We start from the raw sequence: 21,287 nt of genomic DNA on the forward strand, positions 1-21,287 counted from the left end.
GGAAATGTGGACAGAATTGTATTTCTTGGCTTGACAATTGGGGCAACTTTATGGATTGTGCATTTCTTTTTAAATTAAAAATGAGGAGAACAAATCATTATGATTATTATTGAAGTGTAGTTGACATCCAATGTTATATTAGTTTCAGGTGTGTAACATAGTGATTCAACAATTCTATACCGTATTCAGTGCTCACTGCAACAAGTGTAGTCACCATCTGTCACCACAAAACATTATTATATTATTGACTATATTCCCTACACTGTATTTTTCATCTCCATAACTTATTTTATTATTTTATTATTTTTATTTAACCCTTGTTGTTTCTTATGTTTTTTATTTTAGTCATTCTAAAAGGTGTGAGATGATATCTCATTGTGGTTTTGATTTACATTTCCCTGATGATGAGTGATGTTGAGCATCTTTTCATGTGTCTTTTGGTCATCTGTGTCTTTAGAGAAACGGTCATTCATGTCTTCTGCCCATTTTTAATTGGATTGTTTGGTAGGGTTTTTTTGGTTGTTGTCTTTGTTTTTTGGTGTTGAGTTATATAAGTTCTTTATATATATTGGATGCTCACCTTTTATCAGATGCCATTTTACAAATATCTTCTCTCATTCAGTAAGCTGTCTTTTAGTTTTGTTGATGGTTTTCTTTGCTGTGCAAAAGCTTTTTAGTTTGATGTAGTCACAAAAGTTTATTTTTGCTTTTATTTCCCTTTCCTCTGAGGCATATCTAGAAAAACATTGCTAACGCTGATGTCCAAGAGATTACTGCCTGTGTTTGTTTTTAGGAGGTTTAGGTTTAGGTTTCACATTTAGATCTTTGATCCATTTTGAGTTTATTTTTGTGTACCGTGTAAGAAAGTAGTCCAGTTTCGTTCTTTTGCATGTAGCTGTCTTGTTTTCCCAACCCCATTTGTTGAAGAGACTGCCTTTTCTCCATTGTGTATTCTTGCCTTCTTCATTGTAGATTAATTGAACATATCTGCATGAGTTTATTTCTAGTCTCCCTATTCTGTTTCATTGATCTATGTGTCTGTTTTTGTGCAAGTACCATAGTGTTTTGATTAGTACAGCTTTGTAGTATATCTTGAAATCTGGGATTGTGATACCCCTGGCTTTGCTCTCTTTTTTCAAGATTGCTTTGGCTATTCAGGGTCTTTTGTGGTTTCATTCAAATTTAAGGATTATTTGTTCTAGTTCTGTAAAAAATGTTGTTGGTATTTTGATAGGGATGGCACTGAATTTGTAGATTGCTTTGGGTAGAATGGATATTTTAACAATGTTAATTATTCTGATCCATGAGCATGGTCAATCTTTTGACTTGAGAAGAGCAAATTCTTTTTAGTGAGTAAACACAATGAAGCAGTACAGCAAGGACAAATTAATCAGAGAGTCTGTTCATTTCCTCATTTCCTCCATACTCCTCAATTTGATGTAACCTATCTTCTACATCCATGTCTTCATGGAATTTCTTCTGGCAAAACTATCCAATACCAGCTTACTGCTAACAGCTGGGAGATCCAGGTGCTTATGTAATTGAAATTTTCTACTGCATTTCACCCCTGACCATCACCTCTTTTGTTTCTTTTACGTTTTTTAAAGTTTATGTATTTATTTTGAGAGAGAGCAAGTGAGGGAGGGGCAGAGAGAGAGGGAGACAGAGAATCCCAAGCAGCCTCTGCAGTGCCAGTGCAGAGCCTGATGCAGGCTCAAACCCATGAAGCTGTGATATCATTACCAAAGCTGAAACCATGAGTCGGATGTTTAACAGACTGAGCCACCCAGGTGCCCTGTCACCTTTTTTTTGAAACTCTCCTTTGAAAGGGTTTCAAGATACCACTCTCTTGGTGGTGGTTCCCCATCTCCTACTCTTCTTCTACTCCTTCTTCACATTTTTTTTTTTTTTAATTTCTTCTCAGCTGTCTTCTTGAGCTTCTTTTCTTGGTCTACAAGAGATTTTCTTTTACTTGCATTTTATCTACCATCTGTGTTCTGATCACTTCACATCTCCAGCTCACACTTCTCCAAGTGTCAGGCTTTTATTTTCAACTTCTGTTGACTTTCCCACCTAGATGTTCTACAAGCATCTCAAACTCTAAACTTGCTTCTTTTCTGTACCTTCTTGCTCATCTCAGTTGATGGTTCTATCATCCATCCAATTCATGCAATGATTCTAGATTCCTTCTTTTCCATCATCCATTCCTTTATGCAATTATTTGATTATTAAGTCTAGGTAATCTTACCTTCTAAATATGTGGTTCTCAACCTTCTTCTTCCCCAGACACCTGGAACTATGATACAATTATAGATGTCATTAATAATAGGTCACGATGTCAGTGATTCTCATTGAAGAAGGGGAGTGCACTTCTTAGGGAAAATCCTTAGAGATGGTGAAGGGGTCAGGCCTCTACATGGTTTTAAGAGATTCCTGAGATTGAGAATTGCTGCCCAAAGCATTGTGGGAATATGATTCTCTTTTGCTTGCAGATGTTCCTGTGTTAGTTCAAGTCTTTATCAATTCTCTACCTGACATCTGGAACACTATTTCATCTCCAGTCTAATCTATCTTTTACATAATTGCAAGAGTCATTATCTAATATAAAAACCTATCATCTCCTACTTAACACTTTTAAAAGCTCCCCATTACCCATAAGAAAACAAAAACAAGTTCTATGATCTGGCCTCTGTCTCCCTTTCCAATTCTCTGCCTTTCATGTAATCCACAGCCATGTGGAATTTGTCATTTCTGAGCATCACATTCTTTTTCTCATCTTTGTCTGAGGTGTTTCTTCCTTTGTTCTTTATTTGCTTAACAGTTGATCATATTTAATACTTTCTTACAAAAAAATATTTCATGCCCCCATCCCTTTCCTTGTCCCCACAGTCCCCCTAAGATATATTCAATGTGTGCACATAGAATTTTGTGAAAGTGAAAATCATTGCATTTGCCATAGTTCACTATTATCATCTGTTTTTTATTTTCATTCCTTTCATGTAATGAATGAGAGTTTTTTGAGGTTGAAGACCATGTCTTACTCCTCTTTATCTCTGATGTCTAAATAGTATCTCTATATGTTCATTACTGTTTATTGAAGGAAGGGGTGGATTAATAGATTTAAACAGTTTATGCATTCCTTCACTTAAAATATCCATGTAAATATTGTGTTCCTGCAGTGTGTTAACCACCATTCTGCACTTTGAATACTACAGTAATACATTTTAAAAATGGTAATAAATTCCTACCCCCATAGATCTTACATTAATTTGTTAATACAGGTTAATATAATAGCCATTGATAGTTACATGAACATTTTTGATAAGAAGGGGATTTCCTGATAAACATTGAAGAAGCTGGACACTTTACTAGTGAATAATTGAATCTCTGCTAATTATTTTCTTAATTTGTACTATGGATATTTCTTCATTTTTTCATGGCCAAGTACATATTAGGTGGGGTTGTAAAAAAATGTAAGTTGTAATAGTAAATATTAGACAGCATTGGACAATAGTGAAAAGTAATATTAAAATAGGATCTAGTGTTTCAGTTAAATTTTTACTACTGTTGCATTGCAGCAGCAAACATTCTGTTAATGTCATATATCTACAAAATGTATTATTTCTCCAGGAATTGCACAAATGAAATTGTGAAATTCATTTCCTTACAGATATTTCATGCTAAATATCATGTTAAGAAAGAGAAGAATTCAAAAAAAAAAAGAAGAAAAGAAAAGAAAGAAAGAAAAAGAAGAATTCTATCTTACCTTTGAAACTAGGAACGTAGAATAAACCTGTTTGTTGATAGGCCCATAGCTCCAGTCTAATGGTAGTAGACCTTGTTCTAATTAATGTTGTAAATGGACTCCATGTTTAAAGTTGTCTTTATAACAATGAATATAGTCACTTTCAAGAGGAAAAACTCAGATCCAAAAATCAAGTATTTTATTAGGAAAAATGTAAACGAATATGTGACACTATACTATTTTTGTGCCATACTATATCACCATGAATTAATTCTCATAACTCTAAATACTGTTTTGCAGTATTTGCAAGTGGAAAAATAAAAACAGAGTATATTTCTGCAGTGTAATGTCAGACTCTGGAAGGTTTAAAGAATTATATTATTAAAAGAAGCTTTGAAAATTATCTTTTCCATTCTTATATCTCCTAAAAATGAAAAAAATTGTATCATTAATTCTTTATTTTCAGAAGATAATGCATAACCCAGTGTTATCAAAACCTTTGATTTTGATTCCAGCGTATCAAAACCTTTATTTGGGTTTAATTGGTTTTCCTAATAGCTAATTGAAATTCCTCCTTTTACTTTAAAAAATAGATTCTGTGACTAAATCAATGTTGCGATATAATTTATTTAAAATGTGGTTGTTGAATCAACTTACCAAATAACTTTTGATATTTAAATTAAAATATCTTTATATATTGTCAATAGTAAAAGTGGGTAAAAGCAAATCTGAGATAAGACCCTTATTTCATATTTCCTAATTATAACCAATCTGACAGTATTTGGTTCCAAGACAAGTTCTTGAAAGGGTACTGGAAATAGCATTTTTCTTGAGAATCTGGAAAGAGATTATGTGTGTGTGTGTCTGTATTATACATATATGATTATATATATATACACACACATATGTGCATGTATATATGTATATATATGAATATGTATGTGTGTGTGTACACACACATACACACACACATATGACTCTAGGCTATTTAAAGTCTAATGGCTTTCCCTCTCTGAGATGCTTGAGTGAGCACCAGACACTCTCTCTGTGACATTGTTTATTGATGCATTTGTGACTAACCATCCCTCTACAGAGACTGTTCTTTTTTTCTTTTTCAAATCTAATATTTAAAATTTTAAATTTAATTTTAATCACTGGCACTTTTCAGCACCAGGAGTCTCCATATTTAGTTCTGATGAACTTCATTAGCAACCTTTATCTCTAGCAAAGGGTAGAGTTCCTTCCTATCTGACTCCATGGTAGCTTGGCAGCTAGGGGAGAATTGGAGGCATCACTGTCTCTCTGTCTTCCATTAAATGGTGTCATTGGCAAGTGTGCTGACGTTGTCCAGCAGTGGCACATGCTTCCCATCTGGCGCTGCAGGGTGTCTCGCCATGTACTGTCACTATCCATGTGCATTGGACTGAGTTCCTGGTAGGGGTGGAAGTGAAGGAAGGCTGCTTTCTCTGATGGATTTGGCTTGGTAGGTGCTGCCCTGCCTTTCCATGTGCACCCTACTCTGTCTCTTCTGTATTCAGGTTACATCTAGATAATGATGTATAAGAGGAAAGATTTTATTGCCCTGGCTGGCAGTATCTTGATAACATATCTTTCATTTTCCTGTACCATACTCATGGACTCCTTTCATCTTTTTTCTTTGTATATTTTTATTCAATATCTGTAAAATATGTGGTATAAAAACCAAAACATGTACCTTACCAAAGATAATCTGATGAACTCAGGCAGTGAATATAGCAGTGTATTTAAAACTTTATTTATAATAATCTTTTTTTTAATGTTTATTTATTCTTGAGAGAGGGTAGGCGGAGGGCAGAGAGAGAGGAAGACACAGAATCTGAAGCAGGCTCCAGGCTCTGAGCTGTCAGCACAGAGCCCGACAGAGGGCTCAGACTCACGGAACTGTGAGATCATAACCTGAGCCAAATTTGGATGCTTAACGGACTGAGCCACCCAGCTGCCCCTTATTTAGAATAATCTTATTTTCAATCATCTTTTACATTTCAGCAACTTAATTATTTAGAGTAGCGCTGTCCAATGGAAAGGCAATGTTAAGCACATATGCAATTTAAAATTTTCTCTTTTTATTGTTTACTGTTTTATTATTATTACTGTTATTTTTTTTTGGTAGTTTCAAGTTTTTACTTAAATTCCAGTTAGTTAACATACAGTGTAATATTAGTTTCAGGTGTAGAATTTAGTGATCTATCACATACAACACCCAGTGCTCATCACAAGTGCAATTTAAAATTTTCTAATAGCTTCAGTTAAAAAAAGTAAAAAGAAACAGGTGAAATTTCTTTTAATAATAGATTTTATTTAATTCACATGTCTAACATATTCTTTTCAACAATCAAGAAAAACGTTGCTAATGAGAGTTTTTCATTCTCTCAAACTAAGTCTTCAAAAATGGTACAGCCACCTCTTCTGTATCTCTCTCTCGTTTTTTAGGTATAGGTGACACCCAATGTTACATTAGTTTCAGGTGTAAAACATAATGATTTTATATGTCCTCTTAAGAGCTTGTCATATAGGTTAAATGTGATTGTCTAAGCAGATCGTATTGCCAAATAATTTGAAATAAAATAGTTAGAAATATGAACTTTCATTCACTACCATTATGTTGAAACTCATTCCTAGTAGATATTGTGCCTTGAGATTATATTAAATAATGATGGTATGAAACTATTATGATTAGCAAGATAATCAAAATTATTTTTATTTCTTTTTTATATCATTCCTTAAATATAACTTTTTATTACAAAATTGCAAATTTCATAGTTGCAAAATTACAAATGAATGGTTCAGTAATATATAACTTGTAAATATATATTATAAGTGCAGGCTCAAAATTGAAAGGATGTGTGATGAAAAATGTTTGATGACCACTGGCATACAGGATAAAGGTTAAATATTTCAGATTAGTTTTTAAAGTTATTTTTCTTTGCCCGTATATTAACCCCATTGAAGCCACCAATATTTCCCTCCATGGGTCTTTTTTCTTTTTTTTTAATGTTTATTTTCAAGGGACAGAGAGAGACAGAGCATGTGCAGGGGAGGGGGAGAGAGAGAGAGAGAGAGAGAGAGAGAGAGAGAGAGAGAGAGAATCCGAAGAGGCTCCAGGCTCTGAGCTGTCAGCATGGAGCCCTGACACGGGGCTCAAACTCAGGAGCAGTGAGGTCATGCCCCGAGCCAAAGTCAGACAGACTGAGCCACCCAGGAGCTCCCTGCCCATGGGTCTTTTAAATTAAGTCCTCCAATGAATGCCAGATTTCCTTCATGTTTGCTTGAATCTGACATACTTATTTCTCATGTCTATAACTTTGCTCAAGCTTATTTTCATGTTTGCATCTCTCCATCATTTCAGTTATAGAAATAATGTTCATTGTTTAGCATTCAACACAATTTTCACCTCCTGGGTATCATACCTGAATGATCACTCCATCTTTTTTTTTTTTTTTTTTAATTTTTTTTTTCAACGTTTATTTATTTTTTTTGGGACAGAGAGAGACAGAGCATGAACGGGGGAGGGGCAGAGAGAGAGGGAGACACAGAATCGGAAACAGGCTCCAAGCTCCGAGCCATCAGCCCAGAGCCCGACGCGGGGCTCGAACTCACGGACCGCGAGATCGGATCACTCCATCTTATATTTCTGTCTTTCTAGCCTGAGTTCTTACTTTTCTGTGCCATATATTTTGACATCTATTTATGCACTTGTATTATTATTTACCTTTACTATTATTATTACTATTATTTTTAGTGTATGCTTTGTTTTCTCAACTAAATATTAAATATCTGGAAAACAGGGTCTTCCTGTGTATTTTGTGTGACCTTTAGTGCCTATTATAGTATAGGGAACTACATAATATTATATAAATAATTACTAGTCGAAACAGAATTAAGATTTAAATATTCCTGGTTTTTCACTTTAATTGTCCTCATCAGTAGCACCTATCTTAGTCTCTATAGTTTTGATGGATTTTATTGATTGATGTGTATATGTGTTTTGTGGAAAGATGGATCTAATTAACAATTAATTGCTTGAATTTTCTGTTAACCTCAGAACTCCACAGTTCTTTTATCCTTTTTTAAAATTTTCAAAAAATTTTTATTTATTTTTGAGAGAGAGAGAGACAGAGCATGAGCAGGGGAGGGATAGAGACAGAGAGGGAGACACAGAATCTGAAACAGGCTCCAGTCTCTGAGCTGACAGCACAGAACCCAATGCAGGGCTCCAACTCAGGAACAGCGAGATCAAGACCTAGGCCGAAGTCGGACTCTTACCTAACTGAGCTACCCAGGAGCTCCTACAGTTCTTTTATTCTTAAACAACTTTGTCTTTGCAAGAGAGAGGAACAAATTATAGTTTCCCTGAAGGGCTTAATACACTTGGCCAAGTCTATATAATCTCCCATAACTTGTTATTTCAGTATGACAATTCAGCAGGAATGGAAATACAATGTGGTTTAGTAGCAGAAAAGCTGTCACTTTGTGTAGGTGAAAAGATAGCATTTGACATCTGTCAAAGGAATGGTACCAATTTCATAAATCAAAACCCAGCTTGGCCCAGGCTCCAGTGTCATCACATCATACAATCACCATTTAACTCAAATTTTGCCTATGTTAATCATAAATTGTCCTCTCGGAACACTGTTGTATTATCTTTCTAGAACATTTATATTTTTTTGGTTTTGAAGAAAATAAGAAGTTATTTTATATGTTACATTTGCAAATTGCAATTGGGATTTGAGTGAAAAATTACAGAAAAGTTATAGAAATTGTTTGATACACTAAGATACAACTAAATAGAGGGGATGGGGAGTTATTGTTTAATGGGTACAGAGTTTCAATTTTGCAAAATGAAAAGAGATCTGGAAATAGATGATGGTGATGTTTACACAAACATGTGAATGTATTTAATACAACTGAACTGTATACTTCAAAAATGGTTAAGATGGTAAGATTTAGGTTATGTGTATTTTACCATAATTAAAAACAAAACAAGACAAGGGAAAAATAAGAGCATAACTAAATAAAAATATGCTTTATTTCATTTATTCCCAAACTTAGCTGTACATCAGAATCACCTGAAGAACTTTCATAAGATGTACATCTCCAGCTCCCTTGGACCTATTGAATCATACTTTTCAGCCTTGGAATCTGAGTTTTATGATCTCCCCAGTTTGGAAATCCTCTGGTCCCCCTGCTCCCAGTTTTACACATCGTTATAGCACATGGTTCTTACCATGATTTTACAAGCTGTAAAAGGAATACTGGTCTTGGGCAGACAAGCCAGAAGGGACCTTGGATGTAAGCTTCTTTGATTCTATCTTCTTCAAAGGACACTTGGGTGATTGGATAGCAGACAGTCCTCTGAAATCACCATTGTAAGGTTTATTCAGTGAAGGGCCCTTGTTTTAGTCTAACATGAGCGTGGTCATTGTTACTTTAGGATGCCCAGTAAGTCATCCTACTTTAGGATGCCCAGTAAGATAATAGCCTCATCATGAACAGTTCCCAGGACTAGCTTAACTCTCAAGCTAAGGTGATGTTCCTTGGCCAAAGCTAAGGACTTAACTGTAGGTATTCAAGTGTGTTTTGGGCACAAAGAAGCCAAACACCCTTTGTCTTAGAGCTGACTGCAATGCTAAGTCCTCACCATGATTTATTGGCAGAGCTATTCCTTGGTGAATTAAGGACTCATTTGCTAAAATAGAACATAGCATATCTCCTAGAGAGCAGAGTAGGCATTTCAGAGAATAATTTTGTCATTTTTCATCATTTTTGACAATTTCAATTCTATATATATTTTTTAACATAAAGTTTAAAATCACTCAACGCATAAGGTATGAGTGTTGCCATACCTACTGTTTTGTTTACACAAGTGTTTGGGAATTGTGTTTAAGTTTATGGTGCATGCAGACAGGATCAATATACACTGTTCCCCACTCACATGCTCATTATGGCCACCACGCACATCACATTCAATAATATTTTTTGCTAACTAGATCCATGTTGTGCATAGATACATGACGTAAGACTATAATATCTCAAATAAATGGAACTAGTATTTACTGTTTACTATAAGTACCGAGTGATGTTTAGTCCACTACTCTTCATACCAGCCTTCCAAGATTGGTTTTACTGTCCTGTTTTTTTTTCCCTTTTACTGATAAGGAATTTAAGGCTCAGAGAGTAACTTATCTGAGGTCACCCAACCAATAAATGATGGAGCTATGTTTATATGCCACACATGTCTGAATCCAAAATTAATGATTTTTCTCCTTTAGCATACTGTTTCAACTAGAATTTACTTATGCATCAATAAGTAATCCTCTCCTTGAGTTTGGAAAAAATACTGGACCAAATTGTGGCAAACAATGCTGAGGCTTCATTATGCTTCATAAATGTTTGATTTGAGCAGCACGTACTAAGGAATGAAGGCATGGTCCTAATACTCAAATATATCAAAGCACATTTTATGGCTAGGAAATAGTATGCTCTACCAGTGTAATGTTCTGCCTGATCATGAGTGATTCTTATTCAGTATTTTCAAGATTTTCATCTCCTTTTCCATTTCTGTTATTGCTCTCATTTCATTCTTTAATGAATGAAAACATGAGCTAGGAAAGTGAGAATGCGAAAGGGAAGGGAAGAGAGAAGTATCTTGTGAGGTAGTGTCCCATAGCTTTTAAAATGAAAGTTATCAGGCCATCTTATCTAATATTTGGAATAAATGCAATAGACATTGTGTTAGACTGTAATACATGGATGGTACAGTTTAGTTTCTTTTGTCCTTAAAACAAGAAGAGCTGCTACACTTTGGAACATTATCAAAATACGCATTGGTTTGAGTTTATACTACATTCTAACATCATTATTGTGTTTTGTTTTTATTGTCAGTACAGGACATGGTGATATGGTAATGAAATATTCTTGAATTCTTTTCTCAAATCAGAGCAGACCAAGTTAGGAAACGTTGTTTTGCCTTCTTGTTTTTCCAGGAATGAATTTCAGATGTTGAATCTCATTGCTTGCAATATATTCTGGTTCCTTGAAAGTCTCAATTTTAAAGAAGGTGTATATAAAATGAAATAAACTGGCCTCTAAAGATGCAATTTGTCTTGTTTCAGAAGGAATGTCAACGTTTGTGGAGAAAGTATGTTTTTCATTTGGATGCTTTACTTGTTTGCCACAAGACTTATGAAAAAAAATTTTGGATCTTTTTATACCTTTTTTTCATTTCAATTAGCAAAATAATGAAATTCCTACATACTTACGTTTTCCCTAAAAACAAATGCTACTGCATAACAAAGCACATAGGAAATAATTATAGAGCTCAGTGAATGAGGACAAACTTGTGTTGGAATATGAATTGGAGTCATTATGTGCATCTTGTTCCATCTTTTTGTTTCCTTCAAGGAGGAACCATTAATATGCAGTATTTTTGAAGTCATAGAATATTGCTTATGAGTAATCTTACCAGAAAAATGGCAAACGTTTTTATTTGGTTTGAAATCACATATGATGACTCATTCTTTCTAAATTTATATCTACTATCAGTTGCAATTTTCATCTTATCAGCATTCTGGGGCTTCGAAAATGGGGCAACTGTCACCTCCTTCCTACCAGAGTTGCTCCATCTCCGTTTCACTTTTTAATGGAGACAGATTAATGATTCCAATGATGGCTGAAAATCGATGAGGATTACAACAATAGTAATGATGCTGAATTATCTTTACTAACAACTGCTAGCCTTCTTAGACAATGATCGTAGGCACAAAAACGTTAGGATTAATAATTTCATAGAAAAATGAAGTGAAAAATGGACAGTTTTATACTCCAGAAATACTTCGTTTAAGAAGATGTACTGAACTTGCCCATTTTAGTCTCAATTTTTGAAGATGCACTCAGGGCAGCTTTAGATTGAGTATGAAAATATACCCATTGAGAGAAATTGGGTGTTCAGATAAACAAATAAGCTGCTCCAAGTTTTCAGGACACTCAGCCAAGAATCAAGCACAGTTTAATGTATTCATTAAGAAATTCCCAGGGGCGCCTGGGTGGCGCAGTCGGTTAAGCGTCCGACTTCAGCCAGGTCACGATCTCGCCGTCCGTGAGTTCGAGCCCCGCGTCAGGCTCTGGGCTGATGGCTCAGAGACTGGAGCCTGTTTCCGATTCTGTGTCTCCCTCTCTCTGCCCCTCCCCCGTTCATGCTCTGTCTCTCTCTGTCCCAAAAATAATAAACGTTGAAAAAAAAAAAAAAAAAGAAATTCCCAGTTACAGTAAAAAGGGGGAATAAAAATAATACTTTTATCTCTTGCTATGTTTTTCTATCCGAAAATGATAACAAATTAGTAGAGCTGGATGGGGTGCCTAGGTGACTCAGTCAGTTAAGCTTTTAAATCTAGATTTCGGTTCAGGTCATGATCTCACGGTTTGTGACTTCAAGCCCTGCATTGGGCTCCATGGTGGTAGTGTGGAGCCTGCTTGGGATTCTCTCTGTCTCTCTCTCTCTCTTTCTCTCTCTCAAAGTAAATAAATAAACTTTAGGGGCATCTAGGTGGCTCAGTCGGTTGAGCGTCTGACTTCAGCTCAGGTCATGATCTTGGGGTTGGTGAGTTCAAGCCCCACATCCAGCTCGTTGCTGTCAGCCTGTCAGCACAGAGCCCACTTGGGATCCTCTGTCCTCCTCTCTCTGCCCCACCCCACACTTGTGCTTTCCCCCAAACAAATAAATATTAAAAAAATAAATAAGCTTAAAAAAATTAGTATAACTGGATTATTTGGCTATGTAAGTCCGTGTTTTGCATCTTTGATGTTAGGTAGAAAGGTAGAAATCTTTCTCTCTAGGAATTAGGAGAATTCAAGTTCACATAGACCATTTTGCATTTATTGTTGGTAATTGCTGTGGAAGGAAAATCTAATTATTTTTCAAATGTTAACATACCTTTTTTTAAAAAAGATATGGTTATTCATTCTCCACTGGCAATAAAAGATTAGACTCTGGAAGGAAAATAAAGAAAACATTTCAATTTTTTTGCCTTTCTTTGTGAGCTCATATTCTCTCATGTGATATTTTCTCTCAAAAAATATCTTTTAGGACAGAAGATAAAATAAAAAGTTTGTATATAATTAAGGAGAAGTTGTAGTCAGAATGGAAAATTTCACAAAATCATATATTTTAAACTTTTATTTTAGAAGATGACCATACCTAATAATTTGTAGCCTTCACTGAGTACTTTGCCCACATAATTATATGGTATAATTTAACAGTACATTTTAGGATATTAATTAAAACCTTCAATTTAAGTCAGGATGAAATGCTGAGAAATATATGAGGGGGGTAGCAGCTGAGTAGCAATCTTACTACATAAAATTAAACATTGATTAAATAGAGAGCAGAGATCATAAAACATACCATCTTGCACAAAGTAAAATGCTGATTTGATATGTTTTAAAGCCAATATCAATGCCTGAAACAGCATGATAAAAATGATCATAGAAAGTAGTGAATTCCCTCTTGTGTTTCTAGTTTTGCATTTTGTGAATTTCTTTCGTTTTCTTCTTTTTTCCCTTCTCTTCCCTTCCCTTTCTTTTCTTTTTTTCTTTTTTCTTTTCTTTTCTTTTCTTTGCTCTTTTTCTCTCTTCTTTCCTTTCTTTTCCTTTCCTTTTATTTCCTTTTCTCTTTTCTCTTCTCTTCTCTTCTCTTCTCTTCTCTTTTCTTTTCTTTTCTTTTCTTTTCTTTTCTTTTCTTTTCTTTTCTTTTCTCTCTCTCTCCCCCTTGCCCTTCATGAATCCTTTAATGTAAAGTCATCAGTATAAAATCTGGTACTGGGGAGAATGGGTTAAAGTAGCATGTAGATTTTATATATCTATCCCACAATTTGTATAAACTTGCCTTTCTGTTTACTTGCATTTGTGTGTCAGAGGCAGTGAGCAAGTATCATGAGATACAGGGTTTTCAAGATGAAGGAGAAATCCTAGGGAGGCAGAAGTAATCCTTGATGGTTTTAGGGCCCAGGCCCTTGTCCAAGAACAACAGCTGGCCCCATCAAGTACCTTAAAATAATTATATCATGGTTCTTTACACAAATGTGGAAATAATTTCAGTTTTTCAGTTCCAATATCATCAATAGAATTTTTTTCTTTGTAATTATGAAATGCCTTATTTCTTAATCTTTGGCCCTTAAATAAACATATTACTGCATGCACATATTGTTAGGGAGAAGTTTGATATACTTTACTTTTGTATTTTCATGTACTTATTACTTTACCTAAGCCCTATTTTTGTAACAATTTAAATTCATTTTAAATTCATTCACTTGAATGAATAATCATTTATTCATTCAATAAACATTATTAATATGGGTTAGGAACTTATTTCTTGGTTTAATATGGATCAGATTGTGAAAATAATGAAAAATAAGTTTTCATTTAGGAAGACAGAGTTAATAGAATGATATAATTTTGCCTTATTAAGCAAAGATCTCTAGATTTAAATTTATAGCAAAAAGTCTATGATTTGGGGCCCTAAGTCTGATACTACTAACATTGGAGCCTTATTTTTCTAGCTACTATTCATTTTTGGACGAGGGAAGACATCCTTATTAAAGTTCTTATTAACAGAGAAAAGTTGGCTAAACACTTTGCACGTCACTCATCATACTCTTCTCCACACTTGAAAGGTACCAAATAAATATGATTGGGATCTTTGGGAGGAAGTTTCACAACTCTTTTTTTTTTAAAGTTTATTTTTGAGAGAGAGAGAGACAGAAAGACAGAAATGTGAGTGGAGGAGGGGCAGAGATAGAGGGAGACAGAATCCGAAGCAGGCTCCAGGCTCTGAGCTGTCAGCACAGAGCCCGATGCCGGGCTCGAACTCACAAACAAGATCATGACCTGAGCCAAAGTCGGACGCTTAACCAACTGAGCCACCCGGGTGCCCCTCACAACTCTTAAATAGTGGGCTTAATTATAAGAATAGTTGATTCTTTTTGCATAGGCTTAGAGAGTCTGCAGTGGTTAAATTTTAGTTTCTTTTATTAAAGAAGCCAATTGCAGATTGCATCGCCTGTGCATGATGAACATGAGTAGACGCAAAAGCACATGGTGACGTCTATTAGAAATCTTTGCAGTCCTTTTGCTTTTCCACTCTACATTCTTTCCTTGGAATTGCCTTATGTTTGAGAGTTGTCAAAGTAATTGAATAATTCAAGAAGTATATTTCTCCATGATCATAGTTCACATACTGTTCCTGGAAAGTCATTGCTCAGTAGATTTAGTATCAAATATACTTCTTGGTATATGTAAAAACCATACATATATTTCTTTTTATTTTCATATCCTTGATACACTCACAGCCTCAAGTATTTCTCAGTTAGAATTATAAATACTTTCCCTTAGAAAGTTCATTGGGAATTCTTCACTTCAGTCCTATATCAAAATTACTATAGGTTCTAACTTCCATATTACAATGTTTAAAATTTTTTTTATGTTATTCATTTTTGAAAGACAGAGCACAAGCAGGGGTGGGGTAGAGAGAGAGGGGGACACAGAATCTGAAGGAGACTCCAGGCTCTGAGCTGTCAGCACAGCTGACACGAGCTGCAAGATCATGACCTGAGCTGAAGTTGGACACTCAACCAACTGAGCCACCCAGGTGCCCCTATATTACAATGTTTAAGAAATGTCTTCCTTTCCTTATTCCCATAGCATCTTGAGCACATTTCAGATTCTGTCTACCTTTGCTGCTGAATTTATGTTTTTTTTTTTCAGTTGACAACTTGATTTTTTTTGCTGGTTGACAGCAAAATTGAGTGGAAAATACCGAGGTTTCTCATATATACCCCTGTTCACTCTTCCATCATCCCCCCTACACACAATTTCCCCCACTATGGACATCCTGCACCAGAGTGGTACATTTGGTGCAATTGATGGACCTATGTTGACATATTATTATCACTCAAAGTCCATTGTTGATGTTAGGATTCACAACACTCTTGGTGTTGTGCATTTTATGGGTTCTGACAAGTATATATTGGCATGTGTTCACCATTGTAATATCACACAGAATAGTTTCATTGCCCTAAAAATTTCTCTGTATTCTGCCTATTCCCTGTATTCATCCATCCATCCCTGCTAAATCCTGGAAATCACTATTTTTTTCACTTTCTCCATAGTTTTGCCTTTTCCCAAATGTCATATAGTTGGGATCATATAATATGTAGTCTTTTCAGATTGGCTTCTTTTACTTAGTATGCATTTAAGGTTTCTCCAAATCTTTTCTGGGCTTGACACATTTCTTTTTAGCTCTGACTAATATTCTGTTGTCTGGATGTGTCACAATTTTCAATTTACCTACTGAAGGATGACACCTTGGATGTTTCCAAGTTTTGACAATTATGAACGTAGCATCTATAAACATCTGTGTGCAGGTTTTTGTGTGGACATAAGTTTTCACCTTTATTTCAGTAAACACCGAGGAGTGGGATTGCTGGATCACAGGGAAAGAGTACCTTTAGTTTTGTAAGAAACTGCAAAACTTTGTTCCAAAGTGGCTGTACCATTTTGCATTCCCATCAGCACTGAATGAGAGTTCCTGTTGCTCCACATCCTTGTCAGCATTTAGTGTTGTTGGTGTTGTGACTTTCTATTAGGTACCATAGTAGTATCTTGCTCTTTTAATTTGCAATTGCCAATGGACATATAATTTCATATGCTTGCTGACCATCGTATATCATTGGTAAGTTGTCTGTTCAGGTCTTTGGCTCATTTTTAAATTGTATTGTTCATTTTCTTATTGCTGGTTTTAAGACTTCTTTGTGTATTTTGTATAGTAGCCCTTTATCAGATCTCTTTTGCAAATGTCTTCTCACAATCCGTGACTTCCTTCTTATTCTTTTGACGTTGTCTTGCTGGATGGGGTTTTTAATTTTAATGAAGTGTAGCTTATCAATTATGTCTTTCATGGATTGTGCCTTTGGTGTTATATCTAAAAAGTCATTACCATACCTAAGGCCATCTAGGTTTTCTCCCATGTTATCTTCTAGGTGTTTTATAGTTTTGCTTTTTACATTTAAGTATGTGATCCATTTTGAATGAATTTTAATGAAGGGTGTAGAGTCTGAGTTTAGATTCTCTCTCTTTCTCTCTCTCTCTCTCTTTTTTTTTTTTTTTGGTTGCTTGTGGATGTCCAGTTCTTTCTGCACCATTTGTTGAAAGACTACTTTGTTCCATTGGATTGCCTTTGCTCCTTTGTCAAAGATCAGTTGACTGTTTATATGTGGGTTTATTTCTAGGCTCTTTATTCTGCTCCATTGATCTATTTGTCTTTTCTCTCATCAATATCAAACTGTATTGATTACTGTTGCTTTATAGTAAGTTTTGAGGTTGGGTAGTATCAATTCATCAGCTTAATTTTTAATCTATAATTTTTTAATTAAAATTTTTTTTAACATTTATTTATTTAAAAAATTTTTTTTTAATGTTTATTTATTTTTGAGACAGAGAGAGACAGAACATGAACAGGGGAGGGGCAGAGAGAGAGGGAGACACAGAATCTGAAACAGGCTCCAGGCTCTGAGCTGTCAGCACAGAGCCCAACGCGGGGCTCGAACTCACGGACCGTGAGATCATGACCTGAGCTGAAGTCGGACACTCAACCGACCGAGCCACCCAGGCGCCCCAGCATTTATTTCTTTTTGAGAGACAGAGAGAGACGGAGTGTGAGCAGGGGAGGGGCGGAGAGAGGGGGAGACATAGAATCCAATGTAGGCTCTAGGCTCTGAGCTGTCAGCACAGAGCCCAATGTGGGGCTCAAACTCAGGAACCATGAGATCATGACCTGAGCTGAAGTCAGACGCTTAACCACTGAACCACCCAGGTGCCCCTAATTTTTAAATTGTTAATATGGAGTTCACTATTTTGGGTCTTTTGACTGTCCGTATAAACTTTAGAATCAGTTTGTTGGTATCTACAACATACTTCTGGGATCTTGATTGGAATTGTGTTGAGTATATAGATCAAATTGGAAAGAAGTGATATCTTGATAATATTAGTCCTTTAATCCATGAACATAGATTATCTCTCCATTTATTTAGTTGTTCTTTGCTACCTTTTTCATCATAGTTTTGTTTTTTCATGCAGGTATTTATATTTCGTTAGATTTATATGTAAGTATTTATTTTATTTAATTAATTAATTAATTAATTTATTTATTTTTTCAACGTTTATTTATTTTTGGGACAGAGAGAGACAGAGCATGAACGGGGGAGGGGCAGAGAGAGAGGGAGACACAGAATCGGAAACAGGCTCCAGGCTCTGAGCCATCAGCCCAGAGCCTGACACGGGGCTCGAACTCACGGACCGCGAGATCGTGACCTGGCTGAATTCGGATGCTTAACCGACTGCGCCACCCAGGCGCCCGTAAATGTTTGTTAGGTGCAAATGTACATGGTAATGAGTTTTTAATTTCAAATGCCATTTGTTCATTGCTGGTACATAATTGACTTTTGTATATTAACCTTGTATCCTTCAACATTGTTAAATTGTTTATTAGTTCCAGGAGTTTGTTGTTGTTGTTGTTGTTGTTGATTCTTTTGGACTTTCTACATAGAAAATCATGTTATCTATGAATAAAAACAGTTTTATTTCCTTCTTCACAATCTGTATACCTTTTATTTCCTTTTCTTGCCTTATTGCGTTAGCTAGGACTTTCAATATGATTCTGAAAAGCAGTGTGAGAGGAGATACCCAGCTTTTTTCTGGTATTAGCAGAAAATTTTGAGTTTCTCACTATTAAGTATGATGTTATCAGTAAGTTTGTTTGCAGATGTTTTTTTATCAAGTTGAGGACGTTCTCCTCTATTCATAGTTTTTGGAGAATTTTTATCATGAATGGGTATTGGATTTTGTCAAATTCTTTTCTGCGTTTATTTATATGATTGTCTGATTTTTCTTCCTTAGCCTGTTAATGTGATGAGTTACATTAATTGATTTTCAGAAGTTGAGACTGCCTTTTATATCTGAGTTAAATCCTACTTGGCCATGGTGTATAATTATTTTTATCCATTGTTGGATTCAACTTGATATTTTGTTGAGGATTTTTGCATCTATGTTCATGAGAGATACTGGTCATGAGAGTTTTCTTTCTTTGTAACATCTTTGTCTGATTTTGGTATTAGGGTAAGGCTGCCCTCATAGAATGAGTTAGGAAGTGTTCCTTCCACTTCTATCTTCTGGAAGATTGTAGAGAATTGGTATAATTTTTTCCTTGGTATTTAGTAGAATTCACTGGTAAGCTTATATAGGCCTGTTGCTTTCTGTTTGGGAAGGTTACTTTTATCCAGTTTTTATAATAGTTACAGACCTACTCAGATTGAATGTTTCTTCTTAAGTTTTGGTAGATTGTGTCTTTCAAATAGTTGGTCCATTCTATCTAGGTTATCAAATTTGTAGACATAAGTTTTTGTAGAGTGTTCATTTATCATCCCTTTAGCTATCCATGATGGCTGTAATGATGTCCCCCCTCTCATTTCTGATGTTATTTTGTGTCTTCCTTTTTTAATAGTCTAGTGAAAAGCTTATCAATTTAATGATCTTTTCAAAGAACCAGCTTTTGGTTTTGTTGATATTTTATATTGATTTCTTATTTTCTGTTTTTAATTTCTTTTAATGTTTTTATTTATTTTTGAGAGAGAAAGACAGAGCCAGTGGGAGAGGGGCAGAGAGAGAAAGGGAGACACAGAATCCGAAGCAGGCTCCAGGCTCTGAGCTGTCAGCACAGACAGAGCCCGACGTGGGGCTTGAACTCATGAGCTATGAGATCATGACCTGAGCCAAAGTTGGATGCTTAACTGACTGAGCCACCAAGGTGCCCCTTGATTTCTTATTTTCAATTTTGTTAATTTTTGTTATTATTATCATTATTATTTTAGTTTCAGTTACCCCTTTAAGACTGAGAATGAGCTTCTAATTTGTTACAGTTTTCACTACTCCCTACAGTTTTCTCACAGGGGATGAGTGTTAATTGTCATTTATTGGATCATTTGCATAGTTGTTACTGTTACTGTTTTAATAGTAAAGAACAATTTTTTTGAAGCCCTATCTCTTTACTCTCTACTAACCACTCCATCCATTCCCAATAAGTCTCATTGTTGTGGTTTTTTTTTCAGAATTTTTATCATTAAAGTAATAGTTGACATACAATGTTATATTAGTTTCAGATGTACAATGTACTGATTCAACAGTTCTATGTATTATGCAATGCTACATCTGTCACCATGCAATGTTGTTATAATACTATTGACTATATTCTCTGCTGTATTTTTCTTCCCTATGACCTATTTATTTTAATTAGAAGTTTGTACCTCTTAATCACCTTCATCTATTTCATCCATCCCTTCACTCCCTCCCTTCTGGCAACTATCAGTTTGTTCTTCGTATTTATTAGTCTGTTTCAGTATTTTTTTGTTTATCATTTGTTCTATATATTCTGCATATATGTGAAATCATATGGTATTTTGGTAAGTTGTATTTTTATTTTCATTTTGTACAAAACATTTCTTTATTTCTTTTATAATTTCATTTTTGACCCACGTGTTATTAAGAAGTGTCTTATTTTTTAATTAAGATTATTTTTAAAGGCCAGTTTTAAGTTCACAGTAAAATTGAGGGGAAGGTACAGAGATTTCCCATATACTTCCTGCCCCTACACGTTCATAGTCATCCCCATAATCAACATTCCCCACCACGTATATTTGTAACAATTGATGAAGAACCTACATTGACACAATATAATGACCCAATGTCCATAGTTTATATTATGGTTTATTTTTGGTGTTGTGCATTCTATGAGTTTGGACAAATGAATAATGACCTGTATTCACCGTTATGGTATCAGGCAGAGTAGTTTCACTGCCTTAAAAAGCCTCTCTGCTCTGCTTATTGATACATCTCCCAGCCCTCCAAATTTTGGCAACCACTGATCTTTTTATTATTTCCATAATTTTGCCTTTCCGGAATATCATATAGTTGAACTCATACAGTATAGAAGTATTGTTTAGTGTTTAGGCATCTTGGGATTTTTTTCTAGCTATCTTTCTGTTAATTGATTTCTAGTTTAATTCCATTGTGGTCTGAGAGCAAACACATAATTTCCATTTTTAAAAATTTATTAATGTAGATTTTATGTCACTAAATGTGGTTTATCTTGGCAAATGTTCTGTGTGTGCTTGCAAAGAATTTGTAATACGCTATTGATGGGTAAAGTAGTCTACAGATATCAATTATATTGAGTTGATTGATGTTGCTGTTAAATTCAACAATGTCCTTCCTGCCAGATATGTCCTTTTTTTTAAAGTTTATTTATTTATTTTGACAGAGAGAGAGTGCACATGAGCAGACCTAATGCAGGGCTTGATCTCATGAACTCTACCTCCATCTCAAATAGTGAGATCATGGTCTGAGCAGAGATCAAGAGTCAGACCCTTAACCTACTGAGCCACCCAGGTACCCAGGGATC

At 35.1% G+C, this 21,287-nt stretch overlaps 1 protein-coding gene across 1 annotated transcript in view; it reads left to right on the plus strand.

The window, feature by feature from the left end:
• COL25A1 (collagen type XXV alpha 1 chain) overlaps positions 1-21,287 on the plus strand; it is a 469,078-nt gene that overhangs the window by 155,370 nt on the left and 292,421 nt on the right. The window lies entirely within an intron of this gene.

This window comes from Puma concolor, chromosome B1 (assembly GCF_028749965.1).
Source record: "Puma concolor isolate L17-30 chromosome B1, mPumCon1.1.hap2, whole genome shotgun sequence".
In the NCBI taxonomy this organism is placed as follows: domain Eukaryota; kingdom Metazoa; phylum Chordata; class Mammalia; order Carnivora; family Felidae; genus Puma; species Puma concolor.